Genomic DNA, 4977 nt, shown 5'->3' with positions numbered 1-4977 from the left:
TCTAAAATATAAAAAAAAAGAAAAAAAAAAAAGAAAAAAAAGAAGAACAGAGTAAAAACCCTATAAAAGAAAAGAAAAAAAGAGAAAAAAGGAAACAGTCCAGAGGGGGACTCTCGCTAACCGCCATGAGTAAACACTTAGGGAAAACAAGGGTTTTTTCTCGTGGGTTTTAAACCTTTTGAGTAACACCCTTTTTGGTGTATGAAAACCCCTAATTTTGGATTGACTCCTTCGGGCCCGGGGGAAGACCCTGAATCAACCCAATAAGGGGCCCATAAAACCCAAAACAAAGAGAACAAGTGGAAACTAAAAGTGAAAACGAAAAACCCCAAAACAACCGAAAAAAAAAAGAACCCGGAGGAAAGACCGCAAACCCCCCCCAAACAAAAAAGTAACACCCAAAGCAATATGGAGGTTAGGATTAAAAATTCCGTGTACTCTTAATTAAAAAGGTCTGAAATTTTACCCCCTGCAATTTTTAAACAAATTTTAATCTGAAATTTTTAAATCTGAAATTTTTAATTTTTTAAATCTGAAATTTAAAATTAATTTTAAATCTGAAATTTTTAACTATTTTTAACAACCCACTTAAATTACAAAAGCCATCAACAATCAAAATTTTCAAAGTACAAAATTGAGATTCCCTCAGAGTTCTAGGGGGAAAAGCCCAAAATTTTGAAATCAAGGATAATCAAAATTAAAGACCCAAAGAGAAAAAAAAAACTGGAGACGGGGAAATATTATGTAAACAGCCACTTCAAAAAAAACAAAAAATTGCCCTATGGAACAAATTACCCGTAGAAAAGACTTAAAATATAGAAAACTTTAAATGAGAAATAAAACATTGGACTGCCCCAAATGAATTAATATTATAAGAATCAGAGACAAATAATGACAGAGAATGAAGAAAATGGATACCCCAAAAATCATGAGAATCATTTTTAGGGGGAATTCCCAAAAAATGCTTGGCCTACTAGTCCCAAAGTCGACATACCACCCCAATCCCAAAAAGTTAAAACGTTTAAAGATATGGACAGGGGATATAAATTAAAAAAAAAAAAAAGGTGAATAACTGCGTAAATTTGGGGATGTTAAAAACTCCCAAATCCCGCACTGCTTCTTTTGGATAAAAACCCCATTCCCCAAAAATACAAAAGATGTAAAGTGCAAAATTGCACAGGAAAAAATAAAGAAAAACAACCCCAAAAAACTAGAGATAAAAAAAAAAATACAGCAATTAAAAACCCAACAAAAAAAAAGGTAAAAAAACCAAGAAGAAAATAAAAGCCCCAAACAAACAAAGAAAACAAAACAAATAAAACCCCACAAACAAATGAAAGTAAAACCTTCACCTTTGAAACATAGAACGCAACATAGCAGGGAAAACTGACGAACCAAAAAACCTTACTTTGGCCCAAAAGAACCCAAAAAAAAGAAAAAAAACCCAAAACGAAAAAGACACACATTTTCAAAAAACCCCCAAAACCAACAGCCCAACATAAAAAACAAAACCCCACAAAAAAAAGACGAAACAAACCCAAAAACAAAAAACATAAAAAAAGACACTTTAGACTATCAATAACTGGTTTACCGACCCCAAATAAAAACCAAGAAAACTTTAAGCAGAATGAAAAAAATGCAAAAGATTCCCGGTCAAAGATACCCAAAAAATATTTAAAAGATGATCAAAAATAAAAATTTAAACTCAGATAATCAAATAAAAAAATATAAGGGAATTTAATAACGACATTAGCAATATGCAAAAAGATCTTTTTCGTTGGGAAAAATGGACAATTCTTTAGGGAATGAAAGATCCTTGTTAAAAAAGAAAGAAAATATAAATATCTCATTACAAAAAAACCCAGGTATAATAGCCATAACAGAGACCTGGTTAAAAAGAAGAAAATTTTATTTTAAATAACTATACGAAAATTTAAAAAAGGATAAAAAAATAAAATGGGAGGAGGTATAGCTATATGCATAAAATGTCCTGAAATTTAAAAAAAATAAAAATTAAGAACAGATATAATGACAAAGTAGAAGTTCTGGGATTAAAGAAAATTACAAAAAAAAGTGGTTGAACATATTAATATTTACATCCCTATACGATAAAAAACAGAAAATCCGTATAACAGACCAAATCACAGAACCAATTAATAATGGGAGACTTCAATGCCCCCCACCATACGGAAAAGAAAATTAAAAGTTAAAAACAATTAACAAAACGGGTGAAAGTAAAAAAAGTGGAAAATAAAAATAAATATAATGTTACCCCAAAAAAACAAAAAACTAGAATTGACCCCAAAACACCCAAAGAATCAAGCATAACCAGTATTTGGATCCCAACCAAGAAATTTTTCATTTAAAAAACGCATCGCACCTAATAGTGACCTTTGCCATAATACTAAAAGATAAAAAAAAAAAAACATATAAAGATAACGTTTGTTAAAGGGAAAAAATGGAATATCAAAAAAGGATGGGGAATCCAAAGAGAACTATAAAACACAGAAATGGGAAATTAACTTCAATGAAAATTACAGAAATGAAAAAAATACGGCTCTAAATATTTTCATTTAAAAAAAAGAAAATTTTTAAAAGATAAACCAAATAAACCATGGGGGAAAAAGGGAATGAAATGACATTATAAAAGAAAAAAAAAAATTTTCAAAAAATGGAGAAAAAAACCCTACAATAGAAAACCCCAACTAAAATAAAAAAAATTATTAGCAAAACTAGACTTAAATAGAAAACAAAAAAAGGAATCTGGGAAAAATTCTTCTACAAAAGATTTTAAAAATCCCCCAAGAAAGATATGGGAAATTTTTTAAAGAAAAAACAGGGGAAAAAAACTTCAAGGAATATCCCCCCCCTAAAAAGAAAATGACTTGCCATAAAAAAATATTACACAAAAAAATAAAAAAATTCAAAAAAGAAATATGAAACCGTAAGTAAAAAACCCAAAAAAAATCTACAACCTGAAAAAAAAAAGACTATTTAATTTTCGAAATTAAAAGAAATAATAAAGAAAATCCCTACTGGGAAAAAAAAAGCAAATTAAGATGCCAAAAAAAACAAACATCTGGACCAAGAAAACACTATGAGTTTTTTTAAAAATCTCCCAAAAAACATACTAAAGTAAAATTAACCATTTTAACTCATACTGGTCCAAGGGGATATCCAGACTCATTAAAAAATGCACTGATAAATCCAATATAAAAAGGGAAAACCAACAGAAGAAAAACTTATAGATTTTTTTAGTAAAATTTTAGTATTGGAAGATATTCCCAAAATATTTTAAAAAAAAAGATAAATGGTGGCTAAACATAACAACGTTAATAAAAACTTTAAAAGGTTTCAGACCAAAGGGGAAAACATGGCTTTACATATAATGAAGCCACATAAATAAAACTTTTTAAAAAAATACATCATCAGCATTTTGATCTGAAAAAAACTTTTTGAACAGTCAAACTGAACTTCTAAAAAAAAAAAATGTCAAAACAGGAATTGTGGGAAAACCCCTAAATGGATAAATAACCTGTTTGAAAAAAAAAAACATTCCAAAAAAAAATTGGAAACCTAAAAATCAGAAAAAAGGGACAAAAAAAGTGGGGGTACCTCAGGTTCACCCAAAAAGTCCGTTTTATTTAATAACTGCTAAAGACCAAAAATTATCAAAGAATTGAGAAAAAAATATACGCAGATGACATAAAATCTACTAACAATAACAAAAACCTATAAACATCCAAAATAGAAGTAGAATTACAAAATAAAAAAATGGGGCAATAAAATTGGGGTTTTAAAAAAACTTTCCAAAAAAAATTGATGTGCTCCAAAAAAAAAGATAAACCCAATTTCCAATAATAAGAAAAGATAAAACGGAACTAAAATAACTCAAAATCCAAAATCCTTGCTTAACATTTAAAGCACCCAAACTAAAATGGAAAAAAACCTATGAAAATTAAAAACAGATTTCTAAATAGAATAAAAATAATGAAAAAAATAAATTTAATAAACCTGGGAGCAACGAGAAACTTATTAAAATTTTATAAAATAACATAAAACCAAAAATAGAATCGGAATAAAATCTATGGAGCGCAAAAGAACAGAATTAAGAAAACTAGAAATCTTAAAAAAAAGTACAAGATGGCACTGGAGTCTTAGATCAAATCCAATCATAGCTCTTCAAGCTTAAAAACATCCACCATTAACAAAAAGAAAAAGAATTGAATGTATACAATTACAAAATCAAAAAACCTAAACAGCCCCAGTAAAACAAAAAATAATAAAATGCATAAAAGAATAATCCCCGGGCAAAATCCTAGTACACGAGCTACGGAAATCCGAACGTGAATCAAATATATCCCCAAAACCCCCTGGCATGAATCTCAGAGAGTATCAAAAAAAACTTTTTGGACAAAAATAACAAAAAATACTCCTCAAAACACCCCTTCAAAAAAATTCAGGGGTTAATAAACAAACTCAAAACTACAATAGAATTTTTACTATGGCTCAAAATAAAAGAAACCCAAAAACAACATCTCACAATTTTCACCAGAAAAAACATAACAAATACTGGAAAATACCCCTTTAAAAAAGAAAACCTCAGCGAATTTTTTTCCATAAAAAAAGGATTAAAAATTTTGCTAAAAACAAATGACAAAAACAAAAATATTTAAAAGCTCACAATCATCCACAACTAATTCAAATCCCCAACCACTAGCTACAACCAATTGTATATGAAATACAAAAACAAAAATATTTTCTTCAACACCAAAAAAAAAGATTTTGGGCCCTGGATTTCCCTCACTAAAAATTAAGGAAAAAAATTGCTGTTTAGCTGCAAAGAAGCCGAAAAAATGATCCAGCCCAACCACAAGACCCCAAAATTTTGTCCCTAAAAGAAAACAAATTAAAAAACCAAACAAAGGGGAACAAAATTTTAAAAAATCTTAAACACAAAAAAAATCTCATTTAAAA

Source organism: Penaeus monodon, unplaced genomic scaffold (assembly GCF_015228065.2).
Source record: "Penaeus monodon isolate SGIC_2016 unplaced genomic scaffold, NSTDA_Pmon_1 PmonScaffold_207, whole genome shotgun sequence".
In the NCBI taxonomy this organism is placed as follows: domain Eukaryota; kingdom Metazoa; phylum Arthropoda; class Malacostraca; order Decapoda; family Penaeidae; genus Penaeus; species Penaeus monodon.
Note: the sequence above shows the minus strand (reverse complement) of the source record.